The sequence below is a fragment of the Cetorhinus maximus genome, unplaced genomic scaffold, assembly GCF_964194155.1.
Source record: "Cetorhinus maximus unplaced genomic scaffold, sCetMax3.hap1.1 HAP1_SCAFFOLD_2806, whole genome shotgun sequence".
Classification (NCBI taxonomy): Eukaryota; Metazoa; Chordata; class Chondrichthyes; order Lamniformes; family Cetorhinidae; genus Cetorhinus; species Cetorhinus maximus.
In genome coordinates, this window is record NW_027598737.1 from 1,582 (window position 1) to 26,975 (window position 25,394).

The following is a 25,394-nucleotide window of genomic DNA, read 5'->3' on the forward strand; positions in this document are numbered from 1 at the left end:
TCCAATTCCCTTTTGGAAGCTATTATTGAATCTGCTTCCACCGCCCTTTCAGGCAGCGCCTTCCAGATCACAACAACTCGCTGTGTGTAAAACAAAAACTTCCTCATTTCATTTCTGATTCTTTTCCCGATTCTCTTCAATCTGCGTCCCTCTTGTTACCGACCCTCCTGACACTGGGAAACAGTTTCTCAATATTTACTCTTTCAAAACCCCCTCATGATTTCAAACACGTGTATTAAATCTCCTCTTAACCTGCTCTGCTCTGAGGAGAACATCTCCAGCCTCTCCCTGTACAGTAATATTTTTCGGTGTAATAACAGGTTTCCTATTGTCTTTCTTTCAGATGCCTCAAGACAACCTGAAGATGACAAACAGACGGGTTTGTACATTCTACAATACAGAAACGTTCATTGTAACACTCTGCACCGGTTTAATACTACCCTCTAACTGGTTAAAGATCCTTCCTGAGGAGACTTGGGGATCTGGTGGCGTAGTGGTAATGTCACTGGGCTAGTAATCCAGAGGTCCAGGCTAATTCCCCGAGGACATAGGGGTTCAAATCCCATCAGGGCAGCTGGTAGAATTTAAATTCAATGAATAAAATCTGGAATTGAGAATTAGTCTCAGTAACGGTGACCATGAAACTATCATCGATTGTTGTAAAAAACCCACCTGGCTCACCAACTCCCTTTAGGGAAGGAAATCTTCTGTCCTTCCCTGATCTGGCCTTTCGCAGCAACGAGGCTGACTCTTAACTAACTGCCCTCTGAAATGGTCCAGCAAGCCACTCAGTTAAAAGCAAAATAGCGAGGATGCTGGAAATCTGAAATAAAAACAGAAAATGCTGGAAAACAGGCAGCGGCATCTGTGGCGAGAGAAACAGAGTCAATGTCTTGAATCCGTATGGCTTTTCAGGTTTTAAGTATAGATTAAGAATCAAGATCAAGGACCAGCCTTCAACTAAGCTAGGTTAGTTTGTTAATCAGAGAACTGCCTGGAGTGGCAGTTATCTGTCAGTCACCTGAAAGCAGTTGGTTCAAGTTGTGTTAATTACTGTAGCAGGAAGCTAAACTAGCCAGTGACTCATCAGAGGGTCTATAAAAGAGACAGGCTTTTTCAAGCCACATGATCAGTGAGGGGGGTGCGAGGAGGCTGATGACTCGGCTGGAGTGAGATGGGGACTGCAGCAAATTAGGTTCATGTGGGAATCCAGTGCATGGGGGAAAGAGGTGTGGCATACATAGGAATTGTTCTAAGTTAATCAAGTAAGTTATTAAATTAAGTTGCAAAAACAACACAAGTAACAATGGCAGGACAGGCGTTATGTTGCAGCTGTGGAATCCACTTTGGTGGGAAAAACAGAATGGCAGAGTATTATTGAAATGGTGCTAGATTGGGAAATGTTGATGTACAAAGGGACCTGGGTGTCCTTGTACACCAGTCACTGAAAGTAAGCATGCAGGTGCAGCAAGCAGTTAGGAAGGCAAATGGGATGTTGGCCTTCATTGCGAGAGGACTTGAGTACAGGAGTAAGGATGTCTTACTGCAGCTGTACAGGGCCTTGGTGAGACCACACCTGGAGTATTGTGTGCAGTTTTGGTCTCCTTACCTAAGAAAGGATATACTCGCCATAGAGGGAGTGCAGCGAAGGTTCACCAGACTGATTCCTGGGATGGCAGGATTGTCGGATGGGGAGAGATTGGAACGACTAGGCCAATATTCACTGGAGTTTAGAAAAAGGAGTGGGGTCTCATTGAAATGTATAAAATTCTGACAGGGATAGACAGACTGGACGCAGGGAGGATGTTTCCTCTGGCTGGGCTGGGGCGGTCTAGAACAAGGAGGGGTCACAGTCTCAGGATACAGGGTAGGTTATTTAGGACTGAGATGAGGAGAAACTTCTTCACTCAGAGGGTGGTGAACCTGTGGAATTCTCTACCACAGAGGCTGTGGAGGCCAAGTCACTGAATATATTTAAGAAGGAAATGGATAGATTTCTAGACTCTAAAGGCATCAAGGGAAATTGGGGGAGAGTGGGAGTGCGGCGTTGAGATAGAGGATCAGCCATGATCACACTGAACAGCAGAGCAGGCTCGAAGGGCCGAATGACCTGTTCCTGCTCCTATTTGTTATGTTTGGAAGATGGATGAGCAGATTGGCCATGGCACTGGGGTACAGGAAGCTGTTCAAGCAGGGGGAGCACACTGGAATGGAGTGATAGTGAGGTACAGTATAGTGAGGGGGATTGACACTGTTCTCCGCAACAAAGAGCGAGAGTCCAGACGGCTGTGTTGCCTGCCCGATGCCAGGGGTCAGGACATCTGCTCAGGGCTGGAGAGGAACTTGCAGTGGGAAGGGGAGGATTCAGTTGTCGTGGTCCATGTAGGTACCAACGACATAGGCAGGATGAGGAAGGAGGCTCTGCACTGTCAGTATGAGGAGCGAGGTACCAAATTAAGAAGCAGAACTTCATAGGTAATAATCTCTGGATTATTACCTGAGCCACATGCAAATTGGCATAGGGCAAATAAGATTAGAGAGACCAAAGTTTGGCTCAGAGACTGGTGTGGGAGAAGTGGGTTCCGGTTTGTGGGGCACTGACACCAGTACTGGGGAAAGTGGGGGCTGTACCGTTGGGACGGTTGACACCTGAACCGTGCTGGGATGAGTGTCCTCGCAAATCACATAACGAGGGAAGTAGAGAGGACTTTAAACCAAAGAGGGGTGAGGGATCAAACTTGGGTAGATGTAGCAATTCAAGGGGTAGATTCAAGGTAAACGACCATCATAGTAATATGGAAAATGATGGTCATAGGTTAGCAGGAAGGGACAGAGAGATAAAACCGAAGAATACACCAACAGTCAAGAGCAGATGTTACAAAGGTAACAAAAAGACAAAACTGAAGGCTCTATATCTGAATGTGCGTAGCATTCATAACAAAGTAAATGAATTGATGGCCCACACTGAAGTAAATAAATATGACCTGTTAGCAATTACGGAGACGTGGCTGCAGGATGACAAGGATTGGGTCCTGAATATTGAGGGGTACATGACATTCGAGAAGAATAGGAAGTTAGGTAAAGGTGGAGGGGTAGCACCGCTAATCAAGGATGGCATTGGTGCAATAGTTAGAGATGACCTTGGTTCAGGAGATCAGGATGTAGAATCGGTTTAGGTGGAGATCAGGAATAGTAGGGGAAAGAAGTCAGTAGTGGGAGTGGTCTACAGGCCCCCTAACAGTAGCCACAATGTAGGACAAAGTATACAAGAGATATTGGGTGCTTGTGATAAAGGGATGGCAACAATCATGGGTGATTTTAATCTATATGGAAACTGGAAAAATCAGATTGGCAGTCATAGCCTGGATAAGGAGTTCATAGAATGTTTTCGAGAGAGTTTCTTAGAGCAGCACGTTCTGGAACCAACCAGAGAGCAGGTTATATTAGACTTGGTATTGTGTAATGTGACAGGATTAATTAATGACCTCAGGGTAAAGGCACCCCTAGGTAGCAGTGACCACAATATGATTGAATTTTACATCCAGTTTGAAAGGGAGAAGAGTGGGTCTAAGACTAGCATTTTAAACTTAAGTGAGGGCAACTATGTGGGGATGAAAGCTGAGCCAGCTAAAGTGAACTAGGGTATGAGGCTATGGGATAGATCAATAGAGAAGCAGTGGCAGACATTTAAGGGGATATTTCAGAATACTCAGAATAAGTATATTCCTCCTATAAAGAGAAATTCTAAGGGGTGACCCACCATCCATGGTTAACGAAAGAAATTAAGGAAAGTATCAAACTTAAGGAAAAAGCATACAACTGCGCAAAGATGAGTGGCAGGTCAGATGATTGGTCAGAACATAAATAAGAGAAGAGAATGACTAAGAGTAGCAAGAATTTCTACAGGTATTTAAAAAGGAAAAGAGTGGGTAAAGTGAGTGTTGGTCCTCTAGAGAGTGACAATGGGGAATTAATAGTAGATAATAGGGAAATGGCGAATGAAATGAACAAATATTTTGCTTCTATCTTCACTATAGAGGATACAAAAAACATTCCAGTAATCGCTGTAAATTGGGAGGTGGAAGGGAGAGGGGATCTTGGTCACAGGGAAGCAAACTCTTGGAGCTGTGGGCTGACAAGTCTCTGGGTCCAGATGGACTTCATCCTAGGGTCTTAAAGAGATAGCTAAAGAGGTCTGAGGTGCGTTGGTGTTAATTTTCCAAAATTCCTTAGATTCTATCAGATTGGAAAGTAACAAATATAACCCCTCTATTCAAGAAGGGATGGAGGTAGAAAACAGGAAACTATAGGCCATTTAGCTTGATGTCTGTCTTAGGGAAGATGTTAGGATCGATCATTCAAGAGGTTATAGCCGGACACTTAGAAAAACTCAAGGTAATCAAGAAGAGTTTAACCAATTTATTGGAGCTCTTTGAAGGAGTAACATGTGCTGTGGATAAAGGGGAGTCTGTAGACGTGCTGTATTTGGATTTCCAGAAGGCATTTGATAAGGTGCCACATCAAAGATTATTATGGAAAATAAAAGCTCATGGTGTAGGGGGTAACATATTAGCATGGATAGAAGATTGGCTGGCAGAAAACAGAGCGTATGTATAAATGGGTCTTTGTCTGATTGGCAGGATGTGACGAGTGGAGTCCCACAGGGGTCTGTACTGGGGCCTCAACTTTTTACAATTTACATCAATGACTTAGATGAGGGGAGTGAAGACATGGTAGGTAAATTTGCAGATGACACAAAGATAGGTAGGAAAGTATGTTATGAAGAGGACATGAGGAGGTTGCAGATGGATATAGATAGGTTGAGTGAGTGGGCAAAATCCTGGCAGATGGAGTATAATGTGGGAAAATGTGAAGTTGTTCACTTTGGCAGGAAGAATAAAAAAGCAGAGTATTACTTAAATGCAGAACAACTGCATGATTCTGAGGTGCAGAGGGATCTAGGTGTTCTAGTGCATGAGCCACAAAAAGTTAGTATGCAGGTACAGCAAGTAATTAAGAAGGCTAATGGAATGCTATCCTTTATTACGAGAGGGATTGAACATCAAAGTAAGGATGTTATGTTTCAGTTATACAGGGCATTGGTGAGACCGCATCTTGAATACTGTGTGCAGTTTTGGTCTCCTTATTTAAGGAAGGATGTAAATGCATTGGAGGCCGTTCAGAGGAGGTTTCCTAGATTGATACCTGGAATGAGTGGGTTGTCTTATGAGGAAAGGTTGGACAGACTGGGCTTGTTTCCACTGGAGTTTAGAAGAGTGAGGGGTGATTTGATTGAAGTTTACAAGATCCTGAACGGCCTTGACAAGGTGGACGTGGAAAGGATGTTTCCTCTTGTGGGTGACTCCAGAACTAGGGGGCATTGTTTTAAAATTAGGGGCCTCCCTTTTAGGACAGAGATGAGGAGAATTTTTTTCTCTCAGAGGGTTGTGCGACTTTGGAACTCTCTGGCTCAGATGGTGGTGGGGGTGGGGTCATTGAATATTTTTAAGGCGGAGTTTCTTGTTAAACAAGGGAATTAAAGGCTATCGGGGGTAGATGGGAATGTGGAATTTGAAACACAAACAGATCAGCCATGATCTTATTGAATGGCAGAGTAGGTTTAAGGGGCCGAATGCCCTACTCCTTTCCTAATTTGTATGTTCGTAGGATTCTTCTTCAGAGCCCCAGGGCAATTAGGGATAGGTATGTCTGAATCCTGTGAAAGAATGAAAGTAAATGCTCAGTGTGAGACGCAGTGACAAGACTTGGAAATATCCCAAGATGGAATTCCCATCCTGTGAGGATGGAGCTGATCAGCGTCCTCCCAGTATAGATACATTTAAAGGAGCTGGACAAGTGTATGAGGGAGAAGAGAATCTAGGGTTATGATGGCAGATGAGGAAAGATGGGAAGAGGCTCGAGTGGAGTATAAACACCAGCATGGAGTTGTTGGGCTGAATGGCCTGAGTCATTGTTGTATATCCTCTGTAATCCTATCTGGAAATTAACATGCAAGTACAGTAAGCAATTAGGAAGACCGATAGTCTATTAACTATTGATCACAAGGGATTGGAGTATAAGAGTGAAGAAGTCTTTGTGCAACTCATCGGGCATTGGTGAGACCACACCTGGAGTATTGTGTACAGTTCTGGACCCCTTACCCAAGGAAGGATGTACTTGTCATAAAGGGAATGCCATGAGGGTTCACCAGACCAATTCTTTGGCTGATGGAATTGGCCTATGATTAAAGATTGAAGAGACTGGACCTATGTTCCCTGGACTTCAGAATAATGAGAGTTGATCTAATTGAAAAATATCAAATTCTTAAGGGGCTTGGCAGGGCAGTTTTCCCCCTGGCTTGGGGCCTAGAACATGGGGGAGACACAGTCTCAGAATAAGGGGTCAGCCAGTTACCACTGAGATGAGGAGAAATGTCTTCACTCAGAGGGTTGTGAATCTTTGGAATTCCCTACCGCAGAGGGCTGTGGATGCTGTATGTGACTTTTCGAAAGGACAGGCAGGAAGGAAAGGGTGGTGGGGTAGCTTTTTTAGTGCAAGATGGAATAAGCACAATAGCAAGAAATGATCTTGGATTGGAAGGTATAGAATCAATATGGGTGGAGGTAAGAAATAACAAGGGGAAGAAGACACTAGTGGGAGTAGTTTATAGGCCCCATGACAGTAGCTACACTGTAGGACAGAGAATAAATCAAGAGATAATGAGGGCAAGTAAAAAAGGCAGTGCACTAATGATGGGTGACTTTAATCTTCATGTAGATTGGGAAAATCAAATTGGCAGAGGTAGGCATGAGCAAGAATTCATAGAGTGTATTCGGGACAGTTTCCTAGAACTATGTTCTGAATCCAACCAGGGATCAGGCTATTTTGGATCTGGTAATGTGTAATGAGGCAGGTTTAATAAATGATCTCAGAGCAAAGGATCCCCTAGGAAATAGTGACCATAACATGGTAGAATTTAGCATTCAGTTTGAGAGTGAGAAACTTGGGTCGGAAACAACTGTGCTAAACTTAAAGGTAATTGCAAAGGAATGAGGGCAGAGTTAGCTGGAGTGGACTGGGAAAGGAGTTTAGCAGAAAAGACAGTTGATGAACAATGGCAGACGTTTAAGAAAATAGTTCATGACTCTCAACAAAGATATATCCCAGTGAGGAAGGAGGATTCTAGGAAGGGAATAAACCAACTATAGTTAGCCAAGGAAGTTAAGGATAGAATCAAATTGAAAAAAAAGACATAGAATGTGACCAAGATTAATGGTAAACCAGAGGATTGGAAAAGTTTTAAAAGCCAACAAAAGATGACCAAAAAAAAGGAGAAAATAAACTTTAAGGGTAAACTAGCAAATAATATAAAAACAAACAGTAAGAGCTTCTTTAGATGTATGAAAAGGAAGAGAGAGGCCAAAGTGAACATAGGCCCTTTAGAGATTGAAGCTGGGGAAATAACAATGGGGAACCAGGAAATGGCAGAGGAGTTGAATAGATACTTTGCATCAGTCTTCACGGTAGAAGATACTAATAGCATTCCAAAAATACTAAATAGTCAAGGGGCAGAAGGGGGCGGGCAGGAAATAAATACAAAAATGATCACCAGAGAAAAAGTACCAGGGAAACTAATGGGGCTAAAGGCCGATAGGTCCCCTGGACCTGATGGGTTGCATCCTAGGATATTAAAGGAAGTAGTTACAGAGATAGTGATGCACTGGTAGTAATCTTCCAAGAATCCTTAGATTCTGGACAAGTCCTAGAGGATTGGGGAACGGTCAATGTAACACCCTTATTCAAAATGGGAGGGAGACAAAAACAGGTAACTATAGGCCAGTTAGCTTAACATCTGTCATTGGGGAAATGTTAGAGTCTATTATAAAGGATGAAATAGCAGAGCATTTAGAAATACATAATCTAATCAAGCAGAGTCAGCATGGCTTCATGAAGGGGAAATCATGCCTGACAAATTTATTAGAATTCTTTGAGGAGGTAACAGGCAGGATAGATAAAGGGGAACCAGTAGATGTAATATATTTGGATTTCCAAAAGGTGTTCAATAAGGTACCACACATAAGGTTACGTAATAAGATAAGAGCCCATGGCGTTGGGGGTAGTATATTAGCATGGATAGAGGATTGGTTCACTAATAGAAGACAGAGTTGGGATAAGGGGGTCATTTTCGGGATGGCAACCTATATCTGTGACGTGCTACAGTGATCAGTGCTGGGGCCTCAATTATTTACAATAAATATTAATGTCTTAGGTGAGGGAAGTGAATGTACTATCGCCAAGTTTGCAGATGACACAAAAATAGGTGGGAAGGCAAGTGGTGAGGATGACACAAGGAGACTACAGAGGGATACAGACAGGTTAAGTGAGTGAGCAAAAACTTGGCAGATGGAATATAATGTGGGAAAATGTGAGGTTATGCACTTTGGCAGGAAGAATAGAGGAGCTGAATATTATTTAAATGGAGAAAGACTGCAGAAAGCTGCAGCACAGAGGGATTTGGGAGTCCTTGTGCATGAATCACAAAAAGCTAACATACAAGTTCAACAGGTAATAGGGTAGGCAAATGGAATGTTGGCCTTTATTTCAAAGGGAATGGAGTATAAAAATAGGGACGTCTTGCTAAAACTATACAAGGCACTAGTTAGACCACACCTAGAATACTGTGAACAGTTTTGGCCCCCTTATACTGAAAGATATACTGGCATTGGAGGCAGTCCAGAGAAGGTTCACTAGGTTGATCCCAGGGATGGAGGGATTTTCTTATGAGGAGAGGTTGAGTAGGTTGGGCCTGTACTCATTGGAGTTTAGAAGAATGAGAGGCGACCTTATTGAAATATATAAGATTCTTAGGGGGCTTGACAGGGTAGATGCTGAGAGGTTGTTTCCCCTTGTGGGAGAGTCTAGGACCAGAGGGCATAATCTCAGAGTAAGGGGGTTGCCCATTTAGGATGGAGATGAGGAGGAATTTCTTCTCTCAGAGGGTAGTGAATCTGTGGAATTCTTTCCCGCAGAGGCTGTAGAGGCTGGGTCATTAAGTATATTCAAGGTGAGATAGACAGATTTTTAAGGGAATCGAGGGTTATGGGGAAAAGGCAGGAAAGTGGAGTTGAGGACTATCAGATTTTTGGACACTAAAGAAGTAAAGGGACAGACGGATAGGGCAGGAAAACCGTGTTGAAGTGGAAGATCTGCCACGATATTATTGTTTGGCTGAATGACTTCGATGAGGCCAGTGGCCCTACTCCCACTCCTATTTCCCATGTTCCTATGTCAGCCTGGGAATACAGAATCAGACTCATGTGCAGAACTTTTCACAGCCAAAAACTCACCCACGCTCGCCCTGCAGAATGTGGCTTTCGGTGATCGCTAACCCTTTGTGAAAGTCAACAGGAGGTCAACACCATCAGGAGGTGGGAATGGGATCTGGGAGGGAGTGAGATTCCATATCGCTTACTGTGTGATGCAGCTGGGAACAAGAGGAAGTGACTGAGGGTGAGGTGCAGGGGGACAGAGTCAGTCAGGTACCGCAGCCTCTGCATTTCAACATCCACATCTCTCTCTCTCTCTCTTTTCAGAAGTCTTCCTGACCCAGGACACAGCAAACAACTTCATAAAACGGCTAAAGCGCTCGTTGGAAATACCTGATCTACTGGAAAGGTCAGAGACACGAGGAAACGTTCAATCTAAACCTAACTCCGAGGCCGTTACAGAGATATGGAGACAGGCAGATAGCTCCGTTAGTGAACCCATCTGGCTCACTAATGCCCTTTAAGGAAGTAAATCTGCTATCCTTACCCAGTCTGGCCTAGATGCGACTCCAGGCCCACAGCAATGTGGTTACCTCCTAACTGCCCTCTGAAATGGCCTAGCAAACCACTCAACTCCAGGGCAAATAGGAAGGGCAACAAATGCTGGCCTTGCCGATGACATTCACAGTCCATGTGGTGTAGGTACACCCACTGTGCTGTTAGGGAGGGAGTTCCAGGATTTTGACCCAGCGACAGTGAAGGAACGGCCGATATATTTCCATGTCAGGATGGTGAGTGACTTGGAGGGGAACTTCCAGGTGGTGGTGTTCCCATGTGTCTGCTGCCCTTGTCCTTCTAGGTGGATTGGGTTTGGAAGGTGCTGTCTAAGGAGCCTTGGTGAATTCCTGCAGTGCATCTTGTAGATGGTACACACACTGCTGCTACTGTGCGTCAGTGGTGGAGGGAGTGAATGTTTAAGTGGTGGATGGAGAGCCAATCAAATGGGCTGCTTTGTCCTGCAAGATGTCCATCCACATCCATCCATCTACAAGGCACAAGCCAGGAGTGTGATGGAATACTCTCGCTTGGCCTGGATGAGTGCAGCTCCCACAACACTCAAGAGGTTTGACACTGTCCATGTACAGAGCAGTGGGTTTAATGTTAATTGTAAGGGAGTCAGGGAACTCTATCAACACAGACTGAGAGGCTGAACCCTCAGACAAGTCTGATCATATTGGAAGAGAATCGGTCTCAGCTTGTGGTGAATCAATGGCAATGAATTTGTGCTTCTTACCATTCCAGTATCACTGAAGGAGTCGGAGGGGCTTGGGAGAGAGTGAAGGAAGTCTTTGAGCAAATAACAGATTCAAAATTTCTCGATTAGGGAAAAGATGGATGATACAGCTCCCGACCAGATTCCTGTCCTCATCTGCTGTTGGTGTCAGCTTCAATCATTAACGAAACCCAGATAATAACCAATAGTTACATTATTTATTTACTGGGCCAGGTACACAATGAATTCAGAATCAGTATATCACATAATGCGTACAATATACCTACTGTACCCACTGAATTCAGGATCTGTATATCTCACACTGCGTACAATATACTCACTGTACACACTGAATTCAGAATCTGTATATCACAGTGTCCAATATACCCACTGCACACACTGAATTCAGAATCTGTATATCACACCCTGCGTACAATGTACTGACTGTGCACACGGAATTCAGGAACTGTGTATTGCACATAGTGTCCAATATACTCATTGTGCACACTGGGCTGCAGCGGTTCAAGAAGGCAGCTCACCACCACCTTCTCAAGGGCAACTAGGGATGGGCAATAAATGCTGGGCCAGCCAGCGAAGCCCACATCCCGTGTATGAATAAAATAAAAAAAATCAGAATCTGTATCGCACACTGTGTCCAATAAATTCACTGTGCACACTGAATTCAGAATCTGTATATCTCACTCTGTGTACAATGTACACACTGTATACACTGAATTCAGAATCTGTATATCACACTCTGTACACAATGTACTCACTGTACACACTGAATTCAGAATCTGTATATCACACTCTGTACACAATGTACTCACTGTACACACTGAATTAAGAATCTGTATATCACACTCTGTGTACAATGTACTCACTGTACACACTGAATTCAGAATCTGTATATCACACACTGTACAATGTACTCACTGTACACACTGAATTCAGAATCTGTATATCACACTCTGTGTACAATGTACTCACTGTACACACTGAATTCAGAATCTGTATATCACACTCTGTGTACAATGTACTCACTGTATACACTGAATTCAGAATCTGTATATCACACTCTGTGTACAATGTACTCACTGTATACACTGAATTCAGAATCTGTATATCACACTCTGTACACAATGTACTCACTGTACACACTGAATTCAGAATCTGTATATCACACTCTGTGTACAATGTACTCACTGTATACACTGAATTCAGAATCTGTATATCACACTCTGTACACAATGTACTCACTGTACACACTGAATTAAGAATCTGTATATCACACTCTGTGTACAATGTACTCACTGTACACACTGAATTAAGAATCTGTATATCACACTCTGTACACAATGTACTCACTGTGCACACTGAATTCAGAATCTGTATATCTCACTCTGTGTACAATGTACACACTGTATACACTGAATTCAGAATCTGTATATCACACTCTGTACACAATGTACTCACTGTACACACTGAATTCAGAATCTGTATATCACACTCTGTACACAATGTACTCACTGTACACACTGAATTAAGAATCTGTATATCACACTCTGTGTACAATGTACTCACTGTACACACTGAATTCAGAATCTGTATATCACACACTGTACAATGTACTCACTGTACACACTGAATTCAGAATCTGTATATCACACTCTGTGTACAATGTACTCACTGTACACACTGAATTCAGAATCTGTATATCACACTCTGTGTACAATGTACTCACTGTATACACTGAATTCAGAATCTGTATATCACACTCTGTGTACAATGTACTCACTGTACACACTGAATTCAGAATCTGTATATCACACTCTGTACACAATGTACTCACTGTACACACTGAATTCAGAATCTGTATATCACACTCTGTGTACAATGTACTCACTGTATACACTGAATTCAGAATCTGTATATCACACTCTGTACACAATGTACTCACTGTACACACTGAATTCAGAATCTGTATATCACACTCTGTGTACAATGTACTCACTGTATACACTGAATTCAGAATCTGTATATCACACTCTGTACACAATGTACTCACTGTACACACTGAATTAAGAATCTGTATATCACACTCTGTGTACAATGTACTCACTGTATACACTGAATTCAGAATCTGTATATCTCATTCTATGTACAATAATAATTTTAATAAACATTCTGTTTTTCATATGGGGTCACTTTTAATAGCCTGACAAGTGTTAGGTTTACATGAGGCTCAAATCCAATCTTTGTTGGTCTCAATCACCATGCCCAAACACAATCTGACCATTACTGTTTGTAAAGTAAACTGAAGGACATTTATAGATGATCCCTTACTTTAGTACAGTTAATGGAAGTGAGCAATTGCAGACAATGCCTATAGGAAAAATGATTGTTTGTTTGACTATTTAGAGACAGCCCTTTACTGCAATATGATTATTTGTGTATTGAAATTTAGAGACAGTCCCTTACTGAAGTGTTACGTTTGCAGAGAATCCCTGACTGCAGTCTCGCCATTTATGAATGATTATTTAGAGGCAGTCCCTGACTGCGGTGTCACTATTTGAGTTTTGCGATTTAGGGGCAGTCCCTTAGTGTATTGTCACTCTTTGTGAATGACTATTTATAGACAGTCCCTTGTTGGGTATCAATATTTGTGAGCGACTATTTAGAAATTGTCCCTTATTATAGCGTCACTATTTGTGAATGACTACTTAGAGACAGTCCTTTATTGCAGTCACAACTTGTGAATGATTATTTAGAGACAGTCCCTTATTTCCATGCCACTGTTTATGAATGACTATTTAGAGGCAGTTCCTTATTACAGTGTCAATATTTGTGAATGATTATTTAGAGACAGTCCTTGAGTGCAGCATCACTATTTAGAGATAGTCCCTTATTGCAGTGTCACTATTTGGGAATAACTGTTTAGAGACAGTCCCTTGTTGAAATGTCTCTGTTTGTGAATGACCATTTAGAGACAGTCCCTGAGTTTGTGCGCCATTGTTTCTGGCAATGCTCTGAAGGACCCCCCCACCCCCGCATGTGCTGCGTGGCTGCCCAGGGCTGTGTTATTGCGATGGTGTAGCGCCGGGTGAGCCTGGCGACGCTATCCTGACGTCAGTGACCCAAGTGAGCTTCTGCCACCCCCAAATCCCAAATGTGGTCAAGACTCTATGTCCTGGCAGCGTCCCTCCAGCCTCCTCACCCCGAGAAAGGAGTGCCTCGGAGCGAGATGCCCCTTGCTGTGGGGCTGTGGGGACGGACGCTCGAGAAGGTTGAGCTGAGATTTTTTCCCACGCGTGCTTGTGTTGTGGAAGTGCAGTGTGGAGTCACTGGAACAATGTGGGGAGGTTTTTGTACAAATTGAGGGTGGTGGTGGGGGTGGGTAATATCAGACCCTATGGCCGCTGGGGTCGGGCGTGTTTGGTGGTGTGAGCAGACAATCTGGTGGGAAGGCCCGAGATCGGTTTCACGACGTCGTGAAGCCAGTTTGCGACCGTCTGGCTCCGCCCGCCAATGGCGGACTGCGTCCCTAACACGTCCGCATTTTAGACCAGCTCACCAGAATCGCCCCCTCCCACTGGATCGTCCACCCGCGTCAGCAGCGGGGAAAGCACACCGACCTGTTTCACAACAGCGTATATAAGGCCTGCCCCCGGTCAGCCGCACTCCGCTCGGGGCTTCGAGGTTTGTTTGTCCACTTTGCTTCGGGCAGCACTCACAGTCTCAGCGCCAGGCTTCACAGGCAGCACCACGGGCTGGCTCTCACGGGCAGGTCTCTACCTCCCAGACCAACCGTAAGGCGGGGGAGGCTTTTCGCCAGCTGCAGGGCCAGGGTTTTCTGGGGGAAGGGGGTGAAGTGGCCTCAGGCAAGGGAAGAGGCTGCAGGGTGAGGGCTGTACTGGGGAAGGAGGGTATCCCAGGGTGTGTGTGGGGGGCACATGTTGATCTGTGCAAGTGGCCTCAGGATGGTGAGGGCTGAGGTGTCAGTCTCCAGAGGAGATGAGGCCAGATGGAGATGTGAGGGTGTGTGTGAGAGAGTGAGTGGTGATGTCCCTTGAGCTGGCAGTGAGTGAGATGCCAGTGAATGTGTGATGGGCTTGTGAGTGTGTGTGTCAGTCTGTATGTGTCCCTCTGTGTGTCAGTCTGTGTGTGTGTGTGTCTGTGTGCCTATCTGTGTGTGTGTGTGGGTCTGCCTGTGTGTGTCTGTGTGTCTATCTGTGTGTGTGATGTGTGTCTATCTGTGTGTGTGTCTGTGTGTGTGTGTGTGTGTGTCTATCTGTGTGTGTGTGCCTATCTGTGTGTGTCAGTCTGTGTGTGTGTGTGTGTGTCTGTGTGTCTATCTGTGTCTGTGTGTCTATCTGTGCGCGTGTCTGTGTGTCTATCTGTGACTGTGTGTCTATCTGTGTGTGTGTGTCTATCTGTGTGTGTGTCAGTCTGTGTGTGTGTCTGTGTGTCTGTCTGTGTGTCTATCTGTGCATGTGTCTGTATGTCTACCTGTGTGTGTGTGTGGGTCTGCCTGTGTGTGTCTATCTGTCTGTGTGTGTGTGTGTCTATCTGTCTGTGTGTGTGTGTCTATCTGTGTCTGTGTGTCTATCTGTGTGTGTGTGTCTATCTGTGTCTGTGTGTCTATCTGTGCGTGTGTCTGTGTGTCTATCTGTGTCTGTGTGTCTATCTGTGTGTGTGTCTGTGTGTCTATCTGTGTCTGTGTGTCTATCTGTGCGTGTGCCTGTGTGTCTATCTGTGTCTGTGTGTCTATCTGTGTGTGTGTCTGTGTGTCTATCTGTGTGTGTGTCTATCTGTGTGTGTGGGTCTGTCTGTGTGTGTGTCTGTGTGTGTGTGTGTCTGTGTGTGTGTGTGTCAATCTGTGTGTGTGTGTGTCCATCTGTCTGTGTGTCTGTGTGTCTATCTGTGTGCGTGTCTATCTGCCTGTGTGTGTGTGTGTGTGTCTATCTGTGTGTGTGTGTGTGTGTGTGTGTGTGTGTGTGCGTCTATCTGTGTGTCTGTGTGTCTATCTGTGTGTGTGTGTGTGTGTGTGTGTGTGTGTGGGTCTTCTGTGCAGCATTGGCACTGACCACCTCTGCCACCACCTCCCAAGCCGGGTGGTGAGATTGCTGGACCTCCTGCGGCCAGAGTCCTGTGAAGAGATGAAAAATGGAACGTGTGGTGGCTCTAGATTCAGTCTGCTGAGGATTACAATGAGGGGAGCGTTAGTGACGAGGCTCCCAGACAGGGGAAGGAGGGTCCTTAGGGATGCAAACACGGCCAGAGCAAATGTCTACCAGGTGCCTTCTCATCGATCTTCGTTGTAGATAGTTTATGAGATCGCAAATGAAAGCTATGTAATGGTTGCAACTTCACATTTTTGGCAATAGGAGCAGTGGGGCCATTCAGCTCACTGAACCGGCTCCACCATTTAACTAGGTCATGGCTAATCTACTACCTCAACACCACCTTCCCACACTATCCCTGTACCTGAACTCATGGGTATCTAGAAATCTATCGAACTCTGTCTTGAACAGACTCAATGACTGAGTTTCCACAGCCTCTGGGGTAGAGAATTCCAAAGATTCACCACCCTCTGAGTGAAGAAATTCCTCCTCATCTCAATCCTAAATGACCTGCCCCTTATTCTGAGACTGTGCCCCCTGGTCCTAGACTCCCCCCCACCCAGGGGAACATCCTTCCTGCATCCACCCTGTCACTCCCATTCAGAATTTTGTGAGTTTCAGTGAGGTCGCCTCTCATTCGTCCAAACTCTAGAGAATACAGGCCCAGTCTCCTCAATCTCCCCCCATAAGACAGTCCCGCCATCCCAGGGATCAGTCTGGTGAACCTCCGCTGCGCTCCCTCTATGGCAAGCGTATCCTTCCTTAGATACGTGGACCAAAACTGCACACAGTGGTCCAGGTGCATTACTTAAATATTTAATCTCTCATCTCTAGAAGGACAAAGTCTGCTTGGACGAAGGGAGCATGAGATGTGCTTTGAAATTGCCAGGTGCACAATGTTCACTTGAAGCTACCGCACAGAATTGTACCAGCAGAGGGAGTGTGGTGGAGCTGTTTGAATTAAGGAGATAATGTTTGCTTCAGCTCTTCCTGAGGTATCCCTGGCTGTTAAAATCACCAAGAATCATCGCACTGATGATGAGGACAGTGTAAAATAAGAAGGTGTGAAGGTTTTTTCTGGTGGGTTTTGTGTTGGTGTAGCGGTATTCTCACTGGATGAGTAATCCCGAGACCCAGGGCGATGCTCTGGGGGGGACCCGGGTTAAATCCCACCAGGGCAGATGGTGAAATTTGGATTCAGTAAAAATCTGGAATTAAAAGGCCGATGATGACCATGAAAACGTTGCCGATTGTCGTAAAACCTACTGCCCTTTAGGGAAGGAAACCTGCTGTCCTTACCCGGTCTGGCCTACACATGACTCCAGACCCACAGCAATGTGGTTGACTCTTAAATGCCCTCTGAAGAAGGGCAATTAAGGGGGGCAATAAATGCTGACCCAGCCTGTGACACCCACATCCCAGGAATGAATTAAAAAAACACAGCGTTTTAAACTATGGAATTTGAGAGACACTCAGGCTGTGTTCAGACCTCACGAGCAGGAAAGTTTTTACAGGGAGGTTCCATTCTGATGATGGATGAAAATGGCATTGTGTATGGTGAACTATTCCCTTTTTGAAGCACGTTTGGAACCATCCTCTGTATCCCCACGTTGGCAAAAATGGTCACAGCATTTTGAAGGGGACGTGGGGAAGTTTTGGCCATTGGAGAACAGAAGGAAAAATCTATTGCTTTTCCTATTTGATGCCAGAGAGGAATACAACTGATGGAACAGTCATCTTCAGACACGCAGGATGCTGGATCCTGGTCACTAGTTTAGAAACATAGAAACTAGGAGCAGGAGTAGGCCATTCGGCCCTTCGAGCCTGCTCCACCATTCACTATGATCATGGCTGATCATCCAACTCAATAACCTGCTCCCGCTTTCTCCCCATATCCTTTGATCCCTTTCGCCCCAAGAGATATATCTAACTCCTTCTTGAAAACATACAATGTTTTGGCTTCAACTACTTTCTGTGGTAACGAATTCCACAGGCTCACCACTCTCTGGGTGAAGAAATTTCTCCTCATCTCAGTCCTAAATGGTCTACCCCATATCCTCAGACTGTGACCCCTGGTTCTGGACTCCCCCACCATCAGGAACATCCTTCCTGCATCTACCCTGTCTAGTCCTGTTAGAATTTTATAGGTTTCTATGAAATCCCCCCTCATTCTTCTGAACTCCAGCGAATATAATCCTAACTGACTCAATCTCTCCTCATATGTCAGTCCCGCCATCCCAGGAATCAGTCGGGTAAACCTTCACTGCACTCCCTCTATAGCAAGTACATCCTTCCTTAGATAAGGAGACCAAAACTGCACACAATATTCCAGGTTTGGTCTCACCAAGACCCTGTATAATTGCAGCAAGATATCCCTGTTCCTGTACTCGAATCCTCTGGCTATGAAGGCCATTTGCCTTCTTTACCGCCTGCTGCACCTGCATGCTTACCTTCAGCGACTGGTGTACGAGGACACCCAGGTCTCGTTGCACATTCCCATCTCTCAACTTATAGCCATTCAGATAATAATCTGCCTTCCTGTTTTTGCTACCAAAGTGGATAACCTCACATTTATCCACATTATACTGCATCTACCCACTCAATCAGCTTGTCCAAATCACACTGAAGCATCTCTGCATCCTCCTCACAGCTCACCCTCCCACTCAGCTTTATGTCATCTGCAAATTTGGAGATATTACATTTAGTTCCCTCATCTAAATCATTAATATATATTGTGAATAACTGGGGTCCCAGAACCGATCCCTGCGGTACCCCACTAGTCACTGCCTGCCATTCGGAAAACAACCCGTTTATTCCTACTCTTTGTTTCCTGTCTGCCAACCAGTTTTCTATCCATCTCAATACACTACCCCCAATCCCATGCGCTTTAATTTTACACGCCAATCTCTTATGTGGGACTTTGTCGAAAGCCTTCTGAAACTCCAAATAAACCACATCCACTGGCTCCCCCTCATCAACTCTACTAGTTACATCCTCAAAAAACTCCAGTAGATTTGTCAAGCATGATTTCCCTTTCGTAAATTCATGCTGACTCTGCCCGAATCTGCCACTGTTTTCCACGTGCTCAGCTATTAAATCTTTTATAATGGACTCTAGAATTTTCCCCACTACCGACGTCAGGCTGACTGGTCTATAATTCCCTGTTTTCTCTCTACCTCCCTTTTTAAATAGTGGGGTTACATTAGCTACCCTCCAATCTGTAGGAACTGTTCCAGAGTCTATAGAATCTCGGAAGATGACCACCAATGCATCCACTATTTCTAGGGCCACTTCCTTAAGTACTCTGGGATGTAGATTATCAGGCCCCGGGGATTTATCGGCCTTCAATCCCATCAATTTCCCCAACACCATTTCACTACTAATACTGATTTCTTTCAGTTCCTCCCTCTCACTAAACCCTGTGTTCCCCAACATTTCTGGTATGTTATTAGTGTCCTCCTTTGTGAAGACAGAACCAAAGTGTGTATTTAGTTGGTCAGCCATTTCTTTGTTCCCCATTATAAATTCCCCTGTTTCTGACTGTAAGGGACATACATTTGTCTTCACCAATCTTTTTCTCTTCACATACCTATAGAAACTTTTACAGTCAGTTTTTATGTTCCCTGCAAGCTTACTCTCGTACTCTATTTTCCTCTTCTTAATCAATCCCTTAGTCCTCCTTTGTTGAATTCTAAACTGCTCCCAATCCTCAGGTCTGTTGTTTTTTCTGGCCAATTTGTATGCCTCTTCCTTGGATCTAATACAATCTCTAATTTCCCTTGTAAGCCATGGTTTGGCCACCTTTCCTGTTTTACTTTTGTGCCAGACAGGAATAAACGATTGTTGCAGTTCACCCATGCGCTCTTTGAATGTTTGCCATTGCCTATCGACCATCATCCCTTTAAGTAATGTTTCCCAATCCATCACAGCCAACTCGCCCCTCATACCATCGTAGTTTCCTTTATTAAAATTCAGGACCCGAGTCTTAGAATCAACTACGTCACTCTGCATCTTGATGAAGAATTCTATCATATTATGGTCGTTCATCCCCAAGGGGCCTCGCACAACTAGATTGCCAATTATTCCTTTCTCATTACACAATACCCAGTCTGGGATGGCCTGTTTTCTCGTTGGCTCCTCAACGTATTGGTCCAGAAAAACATCCCGTATACAATCCAGGAATTCCTCCTCTACGGTATTGTTACTAATTTGATTTGCCCAATCGATATGCAGATTAAAGTCACCCATAATTACAGATGTTCCTTTATTACATGTGTCTCTAATTTCCTGTTTAATGCCATTCCCAACCTCAGTAAAGGGGGAGTTGGACTGGTTAGCTGGACTAATGGATCCGGGTTATACGCTTGTTTTGGGATGACCAAGTTGGTATCGTAGACAAAGTAGATCAGCAGACAGTTCTTATTGAGAGCACACTATTTATTTACCAAGGAACTCAACAGCTACACTTGTGCGCTTACAACTCAAACCATGTTTCTACATTACAGACTCTAACTGTAGACTACTGACTACTGAGGTCGCCCGCACTACTCTGCTATTGGATAGTAAGATCATGTGATCTTCGATTATAACATTCTTGTTAAAGGTATATTACACATTAGATTACCACATCCCTCCCCCTTTACTCAAAAAATACATGTTACAGTTACAATTCTTCTCAAAATATCAAATTATTTACACAGGAATTAATTTACACCTTCAGTCTTTCTGGGGGTTTCCTGTTGCGTGTAGAAAATCTCACACCCACAGCTTCAGGTGTTTTGTCAGGAACCTGCTTTTTCTGGTGTTGTCCGAACATCAGTTTCTTCGGTGGACACCTGCAAACCTGTTTCCTCAACTTCCGCGGGTACAGCCGACCCTTCAGACACATCTGTGCTCAGTTGTGTCCTTTCAACAGGAGACATTGACTCAATCGTGAACACTGGAGGAATCATTTCCTGGTACTTTGTTTCTCTCCTCCTTGTCTGATCTATATGTCTCCGTATGATTTGGTTTTCTACTTTCACATGGTGAGAAAGAGGTCCAGTCACCGCACTTATTTCACCCGATAACCATTTGGGCCCTTCCCCAAAATTCCTCACATATACCGTCTCTCCTACGGTAAATTTCCTGTCATGACTATGCCAGTCATGTCCGGTTTTCTGGCTTCCCTGACTCCTTTCCACCTTCCCCACCCCCCCCACCCCCCCCCCCCCCCAACCTAAATTTGGCGTTACTAAGCTCAATCTCGCTCTGAGACAGCGATTCATCAACAATTCCACAGACGAGACGCCTGTTGCTGTGTGAGGGGTGGTTCTATAATGGAAAAGGAAATGTGTTAGCTTGGTCGCTATGGCGTCTCTGGTTAATTTCTTCATGCCTGACATGAGGTCAGTCATCTCAGCTCCAGGACATCACTGCAGGAGTTCCTCAGGGTAGTGTCCTCAACCCAACCATCTTCAGCTGCTTCATCAATGACCTTCCTTCCATCATATGGTCAGAAGTGGGGATGCTCGCTGATGATTGCACAATGTTCAGCACCATTCGCGACTCCTCAGATACTGAAGCAGTCCATGTCCAAATGCAGCAAGACCTGGGTGATATCCAGGCTTGGGCTGACAAGTGGCAAGTAACATACACACCACACAAGTGCCAGGCAATGACCATCTCCAACAAGAGAGAATCTAACCGTCGCCCCTTGACATTCAATGGCATTACCATCACTGAATCCCCCACCATCAACATCCTGGGGGTTACCATTGACCAGAAACTGAACTGGACTAGCCATATAAATACTGTGGCTACAAGAGCAGGCCAGAGGTTAGGAATCCTGTGGCAAGTAACTCACCTCCTGACTCCTCAAAGCCTGTCCACCATCTACAAGGCACAAGTCAGGAGTGTGATGGAATACTCCCCACTTGCCTGGATGAGTGCAGCTCCCACAACACTCAAGAAGCTTGACACCATCCAGGACAAAGCAGCCCACTTGATTGGCACCCCATCCACAAACATTCACTCCCTCCACCACCGACGCACAGTAGCAGCAGCGTTTACCATCTACAAGCTCCGTGCCTCAGGGAGATTGCTACACTCTTTCACGCGCATGTGCAAAAGAGCGCAGGCCCTGATTCTCCCTCCTCCACCCGCCCGCCCGCACAGGTTTGACGGGCCTTAATTGGCCTGCCCGCGTAAAATGGCGGCACGCAGCCAATCGCGGGTGGCGATCGGCTCTGCCCCGCCCAGCCCGACCTACACAGGTAAATTTCCACCCCTTGAATTCAGGTGTGTCAGAACCTCCCAAGAAAGCCATAAAAATTCACCCAGCAATTGGGAACAAAGGTCTACACAGGCTAAACACATCAGGATTAACAGCAGAAGAGCTAAAGGATCCCCAAAAGATATGGATTACACTGGAGACCGGTTCAGAATCAGGTTAAACTTCCGTATTCATCGACTGGAGTTCATGTCATTTTGACAATAGCCCACAGAACCCATAGAGCACTTCATCAGTAGATGCAGAGAAAAGGGTGGGTACTGTGATTCTTCAAACGCAGAGCTAGCAGACAGAATTGTCCAGAATGATCTGCTAGACAAGCCTAAAATGTATCTTATCGAAGAGCTACTCAAGGATGGAGGTGAGTATGGAGCGATCCTCACAGCTTGATGAAGATCACAGGTCCTCAGTACAACCCCAATTGTTGACTCATTCACCAGAATAGCCAAACCCAAGGAGACATGTGGAAGGTGTGGACCTCTCCAGGCACCAAGGAAAGGCCCGGTTTTCCATCAATCCTGCAAGGCCTGGGGTAGAAAGGGCCATTGGCAGCGGCAGTGACTAGAGCAAAGGCTGATGTAGCTACAACCAGACGTGCACTGATCCAGACAGACCGTACACAACGGGTACCTTCGAGCAGTAAGATTGACTATCGGGTATCCTGTCAGATACGTGTACACGAGGTGACTGACAAACCAGGAAATGACGGCCTTGTGTACGATGAGATGAAGAGCTATGTTTCACACCTTCAATCTGGTGGAAAACATAGATGCCATCTCATCATCCAAATTATTTATCAAGATTCAGATTATCTGCCCTAAGAAAGTTGGTATCTATTCGTTATTGGCCAAGATTGATTCTGGGGCAAGTGCCAACACACTACTGCCGCGAATTCTAAAACAGACATGTATCCACAGACATGGAAGGTCCTGGTGAAAGGTACTGCTGTGAATCTCTCTGTAATTCCATTTGCAGAATCCATAGTCCTGGAATGAGAGTACAATCAGCCCTCCTGGGTGTGTCCCATGCTCTACGCCATGGGAACTAAGGCCCAGCAACTGTAGGTCTACCAGAGTGTCGCAACCTCACACTAGTGACAATCCATGGAATCAGTCAAACCTCATTGGACAGATCAACCTCAGAAACTATTCCTATTGCCTCGGTTCACCACCTAACAGCGAAATATCCAGAACATGTTGACAAAATTGGCAGTTTCAAGGGAGCTGAAACATTACAATTGCAGGAGAATGCAGGTCCATCAACTGATCTGGAATATTTTTCACACCGCAGATACCAGCAGCTACGAGAAGAAGCAGTGAAAGATTCTACGCTACACAAACTGTGGAAAACCATCGTTGAGGGATGGCCTGATTCAATTCAGCAAGTCTGCAAACACACGAGACCATTTTAGCCTTACCAGGCTAAGCTAGGCATCTCCCGGGCAGTCACTTTTTAAAGGCAGGCAGATGATCATATCGGAATCTTTTGGAACCTGATATTCATCAACAACTTCATCACTCCCACATGGGTATAGATTGGACAGGAAGACTGACCAGACAGACAGACTATTGGCTGGGTATGAACAATGATATTGAAGTCATCATCAAGCAGTGCCAGACATGTCGATAGTATACATGATTCAGCACAGTGTACCACTGCACATGGAGCTCCGACCCATCCTTGGTCCAACATTGATCCCACTTCTTTCACATTCATGGCACTGATTTCATCATCGTTGTCAACTACTTTACCAAGTACCACATTCTTCGGCACAATACATCAAGCACAACCGTCATGCACAACCTAAGTGCTATTTTCAGTTTATCCAGTGTGCCTAGAGAGATCATTACGGATAACGGTCCTCAACTTATTGGTAAGCCATTTCAGGATATGTTTGAGAAGTGGAATATCGATCACACTACTTCTCCTCATTACCCTAGATCTAATGACCTAGCTGGACCAATGATTCACACAGTGAAACCCCTAATTCCCATATGTAGACAGACCCAGCGAGATCTGCGCATTGCAATGTTACATCCGAGAGCAACACCTTTAAGTGTAACTATTCTATCACCGGCAGAGCTCATATTCGGCAAATCAGTGCATACCAATTTACCTACATTCACCCATTCTACTCTCTCAGAAACCCAATAACAACTGTTAAAACTACAAGAGAGGAGGACCAATGTGCACAATAAAAACGCAGGGACAGAATTGTCAAGTTTACAGTCGGGACAAGTTCACAGCCAGGTTCCCACAGAAGGAATGTGGCAGTCAGCTGAGGTGACAAGGATTTGTTCAGAACCAAGGTCCTAGGAAGTCATGACACACACAAAAAAGCACAACTGTGAGACATACCTGAGGGCAAATCAAATCCAATTCAGCTGCTCACCACCGTACAGTCCCGTACATCAAGGACAAGATCCCAAATGCAACCAGGAACAACATCCAAGAATGACAATTCCACAGATCACTGTGAGCAATTAAAGAAACCACCAGACAAGGTTACCACTAAAAGATCTGGGTGTACCAGCAGGTTACCTCTTTAGACAGTCATAGTTTTATGAGCTGTATAAACTCATAATGGTAACCACAGGAACATGTATTGGAACTAGTTATACTTCTTTGGAAGGAGGGAAAGTATTTTTAAAAAGAAAGGGGGGCGGGGTGTTATAATATGCCTTTAAGGGATAGCAGCTTGACATCATTAGAAGGGAAGTGTGTCATGCGATCAGTCTCAGTTTCACTTTTGCCTGTGAGCGGAGCACACACACACAGCTCTGCTGCTGATATCTTCATGCTTTCTATCCGTGTATATCTGTTCCCATGTGTCTAGTTTAAATAAGTGAACCCACAACATGTTTACACAATCCCTTGTGAGTCATGATGTCTTTATATCATAATAAAAACACGACTGACTGCAGCGGTCCAAGAAAGCAGCTCACCACAACCTTCCCAAGGGTAATTAGGGATGGGCAATAAATGCTGGCCCAGCCAGCAAAGCCCACGTCCCATGAAAGGATAAAAAAAAAATTGTATAGAGCAGCCAGGGTTTTATATATAAAGGCAGTGAGCACCAAAGCAAGAGCATTATGGTAAACATTAATCAAACAATGATTCAGCCTCAGTTGGAGTATCATGTCCAGTTCTAGGCTCCACACTTTAGGAAGGATCTGACGGCCTGGGAGCGGGTGCAGAGGAGATGAACCGGAATGGTTCCAGGAATGGGGGAGTCCGGTTAATGTGCAGAGACTGGAGAAGCTGGGATTGTTCTCCTTAGAGCCGAGAAGGTTAAGGGGGAGATTTAATAGAGGTTTTCAAAATCATTTTGACGTAGGAAAATCCAACTTGAGTGGCAGGTTTGGTAATGACAGTTCATAGATTTAAGATAATTGATAGGAGAGATGAGGAATCATTTTTTTTTCCACAGCCAGTTGTTGTGATCTGGAAGGTGCTGACTG

At 44.8% G+C, this 25,394-nt stretch overlaps 1 long non-coding RNA gene across 1 annotated transcript; it reads left to right on the plus strand.

Annotated features, from left to right (window-relative positions):
- Positions 1–352: 352 nt before the first annotated feature.
- Positions 353–11,012, plus strand: LOC144677651 (uncharacterized). Its single transcript, XR_013575782.1, has 3 exons — positions 353–379; positions 9,594–9,675; positions 10,569–11,012. It is a non-coding gene; the product is annotated as an uncharacterized LOC144677651 (long non-coding RNA).
- The last annotated feature ends 14,382 nt before the right edge of the window (positions 11,013–25,394 follow it).